Source organism: Crocodylus siamensis, chromosome 3 (assembly GCF_052110815.1).
Source record: "Crocodylus siamensis isolate JL-2025a chromosome 3, ASM5211081v1, whole genome shotgun sequence".
NCBI lineage: Eukaryota > Metazoa > Chordata > Crocodylia > Crocodylidae > Crocodylus > Crocodylus siamensis.
In genome coordinates this window covers 18,540,936-18,546,935 of record NC_143397.1, presented here as the reverse complement: position 1 = coordinate 18,546,935, position 6,000 = coordinate 18,540,936, and the positions used below count along the sequence as shown (strand labels likewise).

Sequence of the window (6,000 nt, the reverse complement as noted above, 5' to 3'; positions counted from 1 at the left end):
CCTCATTTTAAAGATCTGTAGGCTCAAATGCATGAAATATTGACTCTACTGAAATCAACGGACTTTTCACCTGTGTTCTCTGCAGCTTTATAGATTCAGAGATCTTTGTAACAATTCTCGAGTCATTTTGAAATATAGCCTGGTCTTACAAACAGTTCAGGAATGGAGACCATCAGGTTTTTCTTTTAGAGAGACATAATTTTCAATCCAGCTGGGGAGTAAAATGCTTTCTTTGCTTTACTTCAAAACCCTTAGGGCCTTATTACATGTGAGCCACACAAATGGTGATCAGTGTTAGTGGTAGCTCGAGTTTGGAGCAGTCACACGTGCAGGCCAGCAAGGGCGTGGAGGACTGAAAGGTAATAATCCCTCCAAGCTTTCCCCCTGCCCTGGAAGCTTCTGCCTGCTCCTTGGGGTTTCCCCCAGGATAAACCTTCCTGCCTGGCCCCACCACTGCTGCCAGGCTGTTTTTTTCCAGGCTGCCTCAGTCCAGAAAGCAGCAGCAGCAGCTGGGCAAGCAGGTTCATCCTTCCCTGCCTGCTCCCCTGGGACAAACAGAGTGACAGCCACAAGTAAGCTGGGAGAGTGACAGTGAACACAGGTGCTGGGGAGGGTGGCAGGGGGACAGTGAGCCTGATCTGATCAGTGGGTGTGTGTGTTGGGAGGCGGGGGGTAGATAGGCAGCTAGCCTAGAGTGGAGGTAACATGGATCAGAGATAATTCTGCCCTTGAGTAGTGTAACTTTGAGCCACCTAATGAGTGCTTAAAACTAGTTTCAGGTATTAATGTGCAGACAATCCAGACGTTAAAAACTGCAAGAGCCTCTGAAAATTACCATGTAACAAGGCCTTCAGTCAGTCTGTCACAAAACCACTATATTCACCAATTACACTAGGTTTCTACATGAAAGTGTCTCACGATTCAAATAACAAAAATATGGTGCATCAGAAATTAGGCCTGATGGACCGATACATATTGAGAAGCATGCAAAATGTTTCCTTCCTACATCTGCTAAGTGTGGCAGGTTATTCAGCTAGGTCCAGCATGCAGATATTCTTAGTCCATGTTTCTTTACTCCGCTTCAATGTTGGGTGTGGCAAAACCGGGCCCCAGGGTGGTCGTGATGCTCCGTAGTGGCTGTGCAGCTCCTGCACCCACTCTGGCTCCCTGAGTTTTCTTCTTTCCTTGTTGTTTGCCATGACTGGCTGTAATTAGTCAAATTGATGGAAAGGGAGGCTGCCTGATGATCCCAGAGTGAGCCCCCATCCTTGCTCGTAACCAGCAAATCTGTCCTGGACACCACCAGCCTGAAACTTACACCTCAAGTGCTAGGTGGGTCATCCTGGCCTGTCTGCTGCAGTTCACTAATCGCCTTAAGCTAATTCTGTTGCCTAAAACCTCCCCTACAGCTACCCCCATTCTTCACAGATGTTACCAGTCATCACTCAGGTGGGGCAATTTGCCCCCTAGTCAATACTTGACCACTACAGGCCAGTGCGCCCTACTCAACCGCTGCCTTTTCTCTTGCTGGTCCCCTTAGCCTTGGCCTACGGTTACTGGAGCTGGCTTCTGGTTTCCAGCCACTATCTTGCCCTGCTCAGTTCTGTTTTCACCTTCCTTGGTCTGTGGGCCCCCAGCCCTGGCTCTTTCTCCTCTTGGGCTGTGGTTTGGCCCCCCTTGAGTTTTGGGTCCCTGGCCCCAGCTCTTCCCCTTGCGGGGCTGTGATCTGGCTCTTTCAGAATCAGGCTCTGACTGCCCTAATCCCCTGGACCTGGCAGCACTCAAGTTGCCATGTGATTCTCGGGTACCACTGGAAGCTCCTACCTCCCCTGATAGGCCCTTCTGGTCCACCGGTATAATTTAATCAAATAGTAAGCCCTCTGGCTATAACACAAAACCTTCCCTTCTGGGCAAACAAATGCTACAAAAGGAGTATCCTACTGCCTTAAGGATAAAACCTCTTCCCCCACATCAGAGCAGCCTTCCTTATTGTAGCAGCCTCCACCCTGGGCTTTCACTGCTGCCTGCTGTTTTGCTCTGATTCACAGTCCCTCAGGTAGCTCAGCCTCTTGCCCTCTGCTCAGGTAGCTGTTCCCTTGGCAATGGTAGGGCCAGACTGCCCTCTTAGCTCTGGCCCCTGGTTTATAAGTCCCCCCGATCCCTGCCTCTACTGCTCAGGTGGCTCTCCAGGCACCTGTAGAGGTTTCTAATCAGAGCCTGATGGCTAGCTTTCTGAACAGCCTGCAACTGCTGTTCTGTCTGGTTTGGAAGAGCCTTTATTACCTGTAGTAGACCTCTGCCCTATTGCAGAGCAGGGAATACTGCAATAGGCAGCGATAGTCTATGGCCCCATGGCTGCCTCTTCCCTGTAGCCAGCTCATCAGGTGCAATGTTTCCTCTGCCTGAGGAGTTCACTTCTGTGTCTTTCCCTTTAAAGTAATGGGGAACCCCTGGCTCCCTGTTACACAGGTCTTCATACTTATGGGCCTTCTGATTTTATGGAAGATTGTGAACGTGTTGATCCTGTGATCCTGTAGCCAAGTCATCCATCTGCATGATATCCATGCATACGAGACTTTTGAGATTATTTCTTGCCTGATGATTTTGATTATTTAACACTTCTGCTGCACCTTCCATTCATGGATTTTGAATTATTTCCCCAATAATAAATTTAGCTTTCTGCTGGCCGTCTGACGTAGCTGTTGCATGTGTTTCACAGAAGAGAAAACTAGTGTGAAGATAGAAAAAAACTTAACTTTTCAGCAGTCTGGCTTCCCTTTGTTGGTGAAAAGTGGGAAGTTTGATTTGTCTACAATTGCAGGTTAAAAAATGAAGGCCTCTTTTTCAGGTGTAAATCACACTTCTAACTATGGAGAACAGACTGAATTACTTTAATCATGCAGCTATTTGTAAGAAAAATAATACTAAAATAATATATAAGATAATTTATTATCTCACTGACAAATTACCCCTAAGTGATTTGCCTGAAGACACACGTGAAGGTCCAGATGCCTGCCAGGAATGGAGCCCAGATCTCCTAAGCCCCAGTCTTGTGCATTAGCCACAAGACCATCCTTTCCAGTCAATAGTTTCATCAATCATCATTTAAGTTAGCCTAATGCTTGGTTCTCTAAGGATAGCCCAGCTGGTTTATTTCTAGCTCTGTGTCTATTCTTAAAGCCAGCTGTTTATGTCTATGTGCGTTATCAAGTATATACGGTATTCAGAGTGCCCCTGGGCTTCAAACATGCTTTTGGCCCAAACAGCATTATAATGCACACAATCAAACACAAATAAAGCTTGCACTATTGTGATCAGAAGGACAGCAGATTAAGAGCCACTGACACAGGGCTATCTGGGCCTTTATGAGGAAAAAAGGATTACCTATGCCTGCACCAATTCTAGCTTCCACCTGGTGGAGCCAATGAGTAAACTCATCTGACAAGGAGTTACATGACCAGGTATCAGATCTGTTGGGAGATAAAAAGAGAAAATGAGGGCAAAGAAAGGGGCTAGTTGCTGAAGACTACAGAGCAGCTGCAAGGGGCTGGGCGGTTGCTGTTGAGGGGTGTAACAGGGAACCCTAGCCCTGTTACCGAGGAACAGGGTGGTCCCTTTAAATCCAGAACCTTCCAGTCATAGCCAGCCGGTCAAGTAGGGGTTAAGGCTCAAGCCCTGCCAGCCGGTCAGGTGACGAAGGGGAAGGCCAGAACCCTATAAACAGTGAGTGGAGAAGGCCAGAGAGGGGGATTCCCAATGACCGTGGTGCCACGGCAACTGGCTCTTTCAGAAGAATATGTCACACTGTAAGCCAAAAGCATGGTCATCTAAAGTAAGCAGGCAGGTTGCCTCTCTTATTTCTTTATTATTATTTTTCTATTATATGGCCATAGGAGCCTATGGTTTGCAATGGATGTTAATTGCTGGAGGAGCAGGCTGAGGCTAATGGGGAAGAAGGAGGCCTCATTGGGGGCCCACTTCAGTGTAGGGACCCCAGTGCAGAGGGGGCGCAGTTTTCGGGGGTGAGCGGACCCCAGCGCCAGAGAGGGCTCAGTATTATAGGAGCCTGAGTGAGTTTTTGAGAGCTAGAACCTTGGAGTCAAGTGATTGGTGGGTTTTTGACTGACAGGCCTAGCTAGAGAGAAAAGGGGTAAGCCCACAGCTGCTGGGATTCATAAATTCCTCTTTATGTTGGGGTCTCATCTATGAGGCTTGGGCTGAGGTATAGGGGAGGAACAGAGCTGCAGATAGTGCCCCCTGGCACTGGGGCAAGAAATGGGCAGCCTCCTGCCTAATTAAGAACATTAATTAGATAACAACAAGGCATGGCAGGGGAGAAGGCAGGTGGTTGGCCCAGAAACAGGTGGGTGGGCCAAAGGCAAATCAGCCCCGAGATGGCCCCTTGTTACAAGGGGACTTAAGGATGGGTTCAGCTGCTGGAAGAAGCTACAATAGCTGCAAGGGTGTGCTGTCCATGAAGAAGGGCCTGGCAGAAGTGAGATGAGTTTCCTGAGAGGAAGAGCTGGGTGGAGAAGGACTCCAGACATGAGACTTAGGAATTGGTGCTTGGCAAAGGGTAGGCAGCTAATTAGGTATGCTAATTGCATATGGATGAAGGGAGCCCTAAATGCTTGGTTTACGTATGGGGATGGACCATGCAACTCTTTAAGGGTCCAATTCCTGGAAAATCATTCAATTGGGTGGGTGTAGCATCCTCTTCTACTGTTACCTGATAAATGATGTGTGATAATAGAGGAAGAAGGCAGAGACTGACAACAGCAGAGAAGGAATCTACAAGCAGAAGGGAGTGGCTGTTGGACTCAGGTGCTCTGGAAAAGATGGGAAATAAGGCCACATCACTCAATGATCTTCTGATTAACTCCCTACTCATTTACTTTGTCTTAGGTATGATTGAAATATTTAATGACACAGGAATATCTCTCTTACCTACCAGCTATACTGTGCTACGTAAAAACAAGGAGCCAGGTTTTGTTATGATTGGCACAATGGATTTAGAGTCAATATGTAAAAAAAAAAAAAGCAAAAATGCAATGGAAGGGAGTTCTGCTGATGAAATTGGCTCTTGTTCAATAGCTCTGAACTCAAGGTATGTTGAAAATGCAGTAGGACACCCTTCAATGCTGCCATTCCTTCATCGGTTTAAGAATCCAATGGCTATTGCTGGAACTGGTGCATGGTCAGTTTGCTGTGACAACTCCCTAATAACCTCATACATTAATTGGAGTTTGCTGTGAGGGCAAAATACGACCTCCCTGGAATAACACTGTATGGAAGCACATACAGAACATATTTATGTATGTTAGTATAAAAAGAACTTTAGCAGCAATTTGTAAAACTAGTCTTGAGAATATTGCTATGCATTCTATTTATTTTATTATCAGGCACACTGACTTTCTTTTACTCTTGTATCTTGAGAAAATCTAGATTTTTTCCTTGTCTAATCCATATGCCTTTCTTTCATATTGACTTCTATCATTTTATAACTTATTTTATTCATCATTCAATTGTATGTGTTTTCCTCTTCACTTCAGTAGCACTTCCCTAATACAGGAGCACTATCCCTTTATTTTCACATTAGAGTTTTATTTTCTTTGATGGTCTTTTGATACGTGTAGGTGGGACAAGGGCCTTCAGTGGCAGAATTATTAACTGATGGTCCCACTCTCCCTTCCCATCGCTCCGGGGTTCACCTGCCATGCCTTGGACTTAAGTGATGGAATAGGGTGAAGGGGAAAGAACCTGGTCTTCAAGGTGGTCTATTGTGTGGGTTAGGGAAAGCCCTGACAGATGTCTTTGTGGGGCTCCTGCCGCCCTACACTCTGAACACCAGATGAGGTGTTCCAGAGCAGACAGCTTTGTTTTATGATTGTAGCCTCTCTGGTTTTCCTTTCCCCTTTTGCCTCCAGCATTGCCCCTTTAAGGCATGCCAGACCCTGTTTCAAAGTGTTGCCCCTTTAAGGGCCACCAGTTCAAACCAGT

The 6,000-nt window shown here is 46.6% G+C and overlaps 1 long non-coding RNA gene across 1 annotated transcript in view; it reads left to right on the top strand.

Moving 5' to 3' along the window:
• The first annotated feature begins 482 nt into the window (after nt 1–482).
• Nucleotides 483–6,000, top strand: part of LOC149868030 (uncharacterized) — an 87,609-nt gene continuing 82,091 nt past the window's right edge. The window contains exon 1 of the long non-coding RNA XR_016440943.1: nt 483–572. This is a non-coding gene — a long non-coding RNA (uncharacterized LOC149868030). The remainder of the gene's footprint in view (nt 573–6,000) is intronic.